Source organism: Dasypus novemcinctus, chromosome 19 (genome assembly GCF_030445035.2).
Source record: "Dasypus novemcinctus isolate mDasNov1 chromosome 19, mDasNov1.1.hap2, whole genome shotgun sequence".
Taxonomy (NCBI): domain Eukaryota; kingdom Metazoa; phylum Chordata; class Mammalia; order Cingulata; family Dasypodidae; genus Dasypus; species Dasypus novemcinctus.
The window spans coordinates 34,541,944-34,550,612 of NC_080691.1; positions in this window are offsets into that span (position 1 = coordinate 34,541,944).

The window sequence follows — 8,669 nt, forward strand, 5'->3', positions numbered from 1 at the left end:
AGTGATGGATTAGACAAATATATACTTTCTACCTTCATGGAGCTGACATTCTAGTGGAGAAAGACAATTGATAAATAAGGAAACTAAGACATAAGTAATTTCTGAGAGTGATTTGTTCTGTGAAACGTGTGTCAGCACAGAGGCTTAGAGTGACAGGTGTTATTTTGGGTAGGTATCCAGGGCACGTGCCTCCTCTTAAAGGCAGTGATGAAACCAGCACTTTTCTTTGGAGGCTATTAGTTGCCAACCCACTGTCACTGTCCATCCTCCCTCTACCCAAATGACAGACCTCTCTGTATTTCTTTCTTCGCAGGCTCATTTTCCAACCTTTCTTTCAGATAGAGGTATCTGGTGAGAGGCAAGTAAATGTTATTGGATATAACTTCCCAGACAGTTCTTTAAAAGAGACAAACTCAACTGAAAAGTAAGAACAGTTTTGCCATTTCCTACTCCTGCCTGCCTGTTATACAGATATGACGGCAGGTGCTCTAGCAGCCATCTAGGACTATGAGGAAATGCTAAAAATAGTAGAACAGAAAGTTATAAAGAGCCTGGGTCCTGTGTGAAGAAGCTATGTCAACCCTAGACTTCAGAGCTACAAACTTCTTTTGCACGGGAGAAATAACCCCCTATTTTGTTTATGCCATTGATATTTTGAATCCCTATTATCAATTTCTAACTGACAGTGATCTGTATAATGGGATTTTATGATGAGGAAATTGAGGCTTAAAAAGATTCAACCCTCTTCCAGACTCTCACAGCATGAAGTGAAGGAGTCAGGTATAAAAGTCAGATCAATGGAAACTTAAGTCCATGGGAGCCAAGAGAAGTTAACCAACAGGATCAGCCATGAATCGCGTGGACCGACTAGACCAAGGGGGTGCTACAAAAAGCCGGAGAATCCACCTTCAAGCGCCAGCTTTTCCCTTTTAGGCTTTGTGAGCTGCGTCTCAGCCCCACTGTCTTCCCCTGAGGGGTAGGTGGATTTATCCTTCTGTTACTCTCTCAATAGACTTGGGAGACCCTCACTGCAGGTGCACTTGGCCAGGTTAGAAACAAACGCAAGGGCACCTGAAGAGAAAAAGTTCTTGCTGGTTTCAAGGCGACATGGAAGCGCCTGGAAGGAATATGTGCTGCCAGGCAACCAGGCTGTGTTTGGTGGGAGCTGAGGGGCAGCTCCATGCATGCCAGTGCCAGGGTCTTGTATTAAAATCCCTTCCCCTCCAACGCATGCTGCTGCTCTGAATCACTCCATTCAACTCCTCTCTTTTTATGCTTTAGTTTTTTGCTTTCCCCAAATCACGGGTCTTGAAAGAATCACTCTGCCCAAGGAATTTGCCCCTGAGTGGACAATGAACCTTTAGGTTACACAGGCAGAAATCATAAAAACCCAAGAAGAGAGTACATATAATTTAGCAAAGTGTCACAGTTCAGCTTGTGTAAGATATTCTTTTAACGTCTCTAAAATCTGCTTGACACAAAAAAGGATCCTGGAGTCCATCTCACCTCCAGACTTTGGTGCGTTGCCTCAGCCTGGAATGACCTTCTCCCAACCTCTTGCATGACTGGCTGTTCGTCGTGCTTCTAAGCTCAGGCTGAATGCCAACTCCTCAAGAAATGAAAACCTGTATCTACATAAAAACTTGGACCTGAATGGTCATGGCACCACTATTCTCAGAAGGTAAAAAGTGGAAACAACCCAAACGTCTGTCAACAGATGAATGAATAACCAAACCATGGCATATCCATGCAATACAATATTATTAATCAATTAGAAAGAAATGAAGTACTGCTAAAGGCTACAACATGGAGGAACCTCAAAAACATTAAGTTAAAGAAGGCAGTCACAAAAGATCACAGTCTATAATTCCATTTACATGTAATGTCTTGTAGAGGCAAATCCATAGAGACAGAAAGTAGATTCATTGTTATCAGGTACTGAGGAGCGGAGGAGGATGGGAAGTGAGAGCTAATGAGGTTTCCTTTTGGGGTGATAAAAATCTTTTAAAATTACATTATGGTTATGGTTGCACAACTCTATGAATATACTAAAAACCATAGAATTGTACACTTTAAAAGGATGAACTTTATCATATATGAATGATATCTCAATAAATCTGTATTTAATAAGTCACTTCCTCCTGACAGCATAACTTTTATGAATGTTATGAATAAACACTACTGAATTATATGTTTGAAAGAAGTTTAAATTTGAAATTTTAGGTTGTACTATATGTTCCCAGAATAAAAAATTTAAAAACCATAGAACTGTAAACACAGTGAACCCTAATGTAAACTTTGGGCTATCGTTAATAGCATAGTTTTAATAATATGGTTTCCTTAATTGGTTTCAACTAAGGTACTACACTAGTGCAAAATATTAATACTAGTGAAAAATGAGTGCACAGGGGGGTATATGGCTCTATACTTTCTGCATGATTTTTCTGTTAAGTTACAACTTCTCTAACACAACAGAAAAAGAATATGGCAACCTAAAAAAAGTCACCTCCTTCAAGAAGTCATCTGTGATTTCTCTCTCTAAAGGTGGTTCCCCTGATGTTCTCAAATCCAGCTCCTGGTTGATTCAGTCCCTCACCCCACTGGCCACCACCTGTCATTATTTGGTCCGTTTACGTATAGTGCATGTGTGTATGTCATTCTCCCAGTCTAGGAGTAAGTGCCATGAGGGCAGGGGCTATGTCTAACTAGACAGAGCTGTGTCCCCAGCACTTTGTGCAGGATTGGTTAATTGAATATTTTTGGCTGCTCGAATGAATCCTGGCACACTCAAGCTGGAAGGGAACGGAGCGTTCATCCAGTCCTCCTTGCTTACAGATGTGGAGGCTTACAGTTCTGGGAGGGAGGGGAGAATTGGTCACTTGCGTCACAGCTCTCCTTGGCTGTGTTTAGCCACTTTACTTTTTCCTCCCTTAGCTGTCTTCCAAAGATCTGAGAGTTCAGTAAACCATGGCCCAAGTGGAATAGAGAGACTGTTTTGGACTTCATGGTTAAGTGACAAAGATAAATGATCTCGGGGTCCCCGTTGAGTTAAAAGAAGCACACTCCTTTCATGGCAATGGATGGTGTGTGGCCTTCGTGTCTATAAATGCCACCCGTGTCACTGCAGGGTCCCATCTCTGCTAAGCTGGTGGCAGATGCTGCCACAGGGTTCCGGGGCTTCGGCCAACTCGGAGCCTGCTGGGGGAGCTGGTTGACAGGGTCCAGTAGCCAGGCCAGGCCCCATCACGGCAAATTGTCCCCCCGTGAGCCAGCTGGCTCCCGGCCTGCGAGCAGTGGGGTCCTTTGTGCCTTGAAATAATTAATTATGCCATATGGCAAGGAAACACAACAAGATTTATAGCCGAGTCAGCGACAGATGGCCCTGAGAGAAAAACACAGATCTGCACGGAGATGTCGAAACGCCGGCGTCTCAGACCGTGGGAGAGGGGGCGTGTGTGCCAGGGGAGCGGGGAGGGAAAGGCCACTTGGCTGGGATCCGAGGCCCTGCCACTCTTTCAAGGCCGTCCCTCAGAAAGCAGATGTTTTTTCCCTCTCTGCGGAATTTTTCTAGATCCCCGTCTCCCAGCGCAGGGGAAGAATTGGGCTTCTAGGGTGTCTGCGTGGGGTGGCGAGAGAAATGCCAAGTGAGAGATTAAAAAGGAAAAAAAAAAGAGTGAGGAAATCCTACAGCGGCTGGGATTCGCAGCCTGGCCCACGGGCCCCGGACGCTGCGCAGCTTCCGGCCCGCAGAGCCGCCTCCTGCATTTTGATCTGAGGAGCTCACCCCCGCCCGCGCCGATGGCCCACCCGCATCTCAGATGCAGCAGGCCCGGGACAGAGCTCATCCCTTCCAAGGCCTCGCCCTGCTCAGGGACGCTGGCCTCACCTCCACTGGGCAGCCTGAGTCACCCTCCTAGAAGGCAAATCTGACCACCTGCCTCCTCTCCTCTCCTGCTTGGTGCCCTGCCCAGCCCCTTCCCAGGGCCCTCCCAGGCTAGGTCACCTTGTTTGCAGGCCACCCAAGGGCCTGGACAGTCCCTAGGTTCATCTCCCATCCCTCCTCCCTGGCTCCCACCTGTGCCACACCTGCAGAGTTCTGAACTCAACACCCTTGAGTTGGATGCCCTGTTCCTAATTTTCTTATCTCCATTTGTGAAGTGCAAACTGTGGCCTGGAAATCAAGAACCCTTGCCCTATTCCTCTTGCTTTAGTTCTGAGGGATGCTAGCCGGTGTTACTGTGAAGAACTCCCTTTATGTATCTGGGTCTCTCCTTTGCTCTCCTGTATATTTGGGGGAGGGCCAGAGAAAAGCCAGTGTTGCAAGCACGGCATCATCACCTCCCTCATTTAGATGCTATACCTCTGTTAATGTGGCCTAAGAAGGCTTTAGCTTCTGTGTCCGGGACACTGCACACTTGACTTGCACTAAGTTTGTTCTGTATAAAAACCCCTATCTCCTACTTAGAGGAGCTTTTGCAAAATCCATCTTGCACTTGAGCAATTTTAAAAACCTAAGCATGAAGCTTTATATTTATCCCTTATAAATGTCATCTTCTAAGATATGCCTCCTAACTTCTGCTTGGATCCTGATTCTGAAATCCTTCGTATTTTCAGGCTCTTGTAGAACTCTCCATGCATCACACGTTTTAGCATGTGACCTTTGCAGTGGACATGTGACGTGCTGGTCACCCAGGAACTATTCTATTCTACCAGCACCAAGACTTTTCTCCTGGAAATCCCCTTCCTCACTCTTCATATAAGGACTTCAGGTGGAGGTGACTCCATCTCCAGCTCAGAATAAGCTTGCAGCCAAGACGTGGACAGCGGAGTGTGGTACACACACACGCGCACACACACACACACCCCACACCCCTAATTGGCTTAAGGATGGACGTAGAGTCACTAAACACCAATGAGCGCTAATTCCTCAGCTTGGGCTGGAGGTACTGGAAAATGGGAGATGGGCCTCGTTTTCCTCCAGGCTTGGTGCAGTAAAGATGAAAACCTGCGTCTGCCGGCAGCTGTCTGACCGCCACACAAAGGGGGCATAGTCGGGGGTGGAGCCGACACGGGGCGGGGGAGCTTGGAAGAGAGATGGGAATAGGGAGGAAATCGGGACCTTCTGTCGTCCTTTGGCCAGTGACAGCTCACTGAAGACAGTACTACCCCCCAGGAGGTGCTTTGGAAAGTTGTCAAGTGGTTTTGGTTGTCAAAATGATTGGGAGGCAAAACCAAGCATCTTGAGGATGGAGGCCCCTGGAACTCTTTGGAGAGCAGTTGGGCCCTTTCTGTGAAAGCTGAGCTCCCATACCTACTCTGTGATCCAGCTGTTTTGCTCCTAGATATGCACCTGGCACAAATGCATGTGTGTGTTCCCCAAAGACCTGCCCAAGAATGCTCAGAGCAGCTTTATTCTCTAATAACGAAAACCTAGAAACAAATCATATGTCCCTTGGTAATAGATTGGGTAAGAAAATTGCAGCGATTTCATAAAATGGGCTACCCATACAAACACAAAAATGAACAGATAACTGCTTGGCAGAACAACGGGGCAAATCTCACAAACAGAAGGTTGAGGGAAAGGAGTCAGACACAAAGAGTATATACTGAAGGATTCCTTTTCTGTTAAGGTCAACGACAAGCAAAATGACCTACGGTGAAAGAAATCAGAAGAGAAGGAAAGGGTGCCGACCCCAGGGAGCCCAAGGCGGCTCGTGAAAGGGGTCCTGAGGATGTCTTGTTTCTTGTTCTTGGAGCAGGCTTGGGGCGTGTGTGCTTTGTGAAAATTCACCAAGTTGCACTCTTATTTGTGCACATTTCTGGATGTATGTTAGACTTCAGTAACGCTTTACTGTTGGAGATTGAATCATGCACCTACTAGAGACACGCCCAGATCTTCATGGGGTGGAGAGCAGGTGTAGCTCAGTGGGTGAGCACCTGCTTCGCCTGAACGAGGCCCCGGGTTCCATCTCCGGTACCTCTATATAAAAAAAAAAAATCTTCATGGGTGTTACTGTGGGTGTGAAACCACATGTCAACAGAACCTTTTGAAAGTTTTATTAGTGAAGGTGTGGCCAGACTGAATCAGGGTAGGTCTTAATCCTTATGACAGAAGGTCCTATAAGAAGAGGAAATTCAGATGCCATCAGCCAGGAGACATCAGAAACCAGCAGAAGCCAGAAGTCAAGAGGCTAGAGAGGAGAGAGGGCCCTCCATGTGACATAGGCCATCCCCAAAATGCTACCTACCCGAGGCGGATGCACAGCCTTGCCGACATCTTGCTTTGGACTTCTATCCTCCACGCTGGGAGCCACTGAACTCTTGTTGTTTAATCCAACTCATTGTGTAGCGTTTGTCATAGCTGCTCTAACAAACAGAAACATTTACGGAAAACAATACGTTTGGGAAGCATTCAGACACTTCAGGAGTGGAGGCTGGGGATGCCAGGCCTGCAACGCAGTGAAGACTTGTCCTGCAGCTGATGCTACTTTCAAATGCCCCACCAGACATTCGTTTTGGTGAAATGCCTATTTGTTTTATTTTGTTTTTGTTTTAAATTTTTTTATTTAATTGTCTTTTTATAAAAGATACATTGATCACAAAAAAATGTTACATTAAAAGATATGAGGTTCCCATATATCCCACACTCCACCCCACCCCACTCCTCCGTATCAACAACCTTTTTCATCATCGTGGCACATTCATTGCATTTGGTGAATACATTTTGGAGCACGGCTGCACCATGTGGACCATAGTTTACACTGTAGTCTACACTCTCTCCCAGTACTTTCAGTGGGTTATGGCAGGAAAGATGGTGATGACCACTCCACCTCTAAATTGAGAGGGGGCCCAAATCCCACATGACTGATGGGCGCGATTCTCCTGCTTGCAGTTGTAGGCACTCTTGGTTCCCTGGTGTGCTGGTTGATCATCTTCACCTCCCTGTTAGCTGATCTGGGGAAGTCCAATAAACTGGAGAGTAGGAGTTGCAACTCTGCTGAGGCTCAGAACCCAGCTGGCACATGCCTAGTCCAAAGATTCAAGTCTCCTGAGTCTACACCAACCCGAGTGCCAACCACATGTTCAGTAAAAGTGACAGAAGAGACATGTGTACAAAGGTCACATCTGAGTCTAACTCCATCACACTCAGGTACACAAATTCCAAAGTAGGGCCCACTGAGAAGGCACTGAACTCCAGAGCCATCTGCCATTACTGTAGATCCTGTGTGTCTCCGTAACCCTTAGTACCAGTACCTGGGGTTGTATCTACTTTGGCTGTCTCTGGGCTCCTGCTGAGACATGTGTAAGCATGACCCCTCTGTTGAAGACTCTTAGCCATATAAACTCATTTGTCAGGAAACGGACTTGGCCCAGTGGTTAGGGCGTCTGTCTACCACATGGAAGTTCTGCGGTTCAAACCCCGGGCCTCCTTGACCCGTGTGGAGCTGGCCCATGTGCAGTGCTGATGTGCGCAAAGAGTGCCGCACTATGCAGGGGTGTCCCCCACGTAGGGGAGCCCCACGCGCAAGGAGTGCACCCGTAAGGAGAGCCGCCCAGTGCAAAAGAAAATGCAGCCTGCCCAGGAAGCGGACAACAGAAGCGGACAAAGAAACAAGACGCAGCAAATAGACACAGAGAACAGACAACCGGGGCGGGGGGGGAATTAAATAAAAATAAATAAATAAACTCATTTGTCTTTATTATTTCCTCCCTTTTATTCAAAGTCTTTTTCTAATTGCATCACCAGCTGGTGATTGGTAGTAACCCCTGAGTGTCAGGGAGGCTCATCCCTGGGAGTCATGTCCCATGCTGGGGGTGGGGAGACAATGCATTTACATGCTGAGTTTGGCTTAGTGAGTGGTCACATTTCAGCAGCATGAAGGCTCTCAGGAGATAACTCTTAGGCATCCTGCAGCTCTAGGTCCAGTTGAAATTTCAAGCACACAGGCTAATAAGCATAGTCATCAGTATCAAGGGCCCATCGTTGGACCATTCTTCTTCACTGGTCTTTGCCCTTGCACTTGGGTAGTTGTTGCTGTTCCATTGGGGAATGTGACAGAGCTCCTCTGGCTAGGAGCTCAGCACTTTCTCAGTTGTCATTTGTAACTGTAACTATTATGAAAATAGCCAATGAATATCCAAACATTTTTATATACCCTATATACATGTCCTGGAGAACTCCCTCCCAACCATGTGTCCCCTATCAATAACACCCACACCAGTGTTCCTTCCCTGGCTTAGTTGAACCCCTCTGTGGTCCAAAACTTCTTCAAAAATGAAGCCTAATATATTGCCAAATTCGATTAGTAGGAAAATGAAATAGTAATGATATGTTTAAAAATTAGAAATCAAATACATACTAATTTAGAAAAACTAAGGTAAAAAATAAATTGGGGTATTAAAAATGAAAAATATCATAAAACTTTGTTTCTGACATTTTGCCTTTCATTCCTGTAATAGGGTTGCTCTGTAAGTACAGTGGCAAGGCAATTTTTTTCATTCCTTCCTCAGTGTCGACATCCTTTTTTTAAATTTTTTAAAATTTTATCTTCAAACAAGTTTTAGATCACAGTAAAGTCATATATAATATAGGGGACTCCCATATATCCAACATCAAACCCTTTCCTTCCTTCAGCTGATGTACAGATATTGAAACATAGCTACCAAGC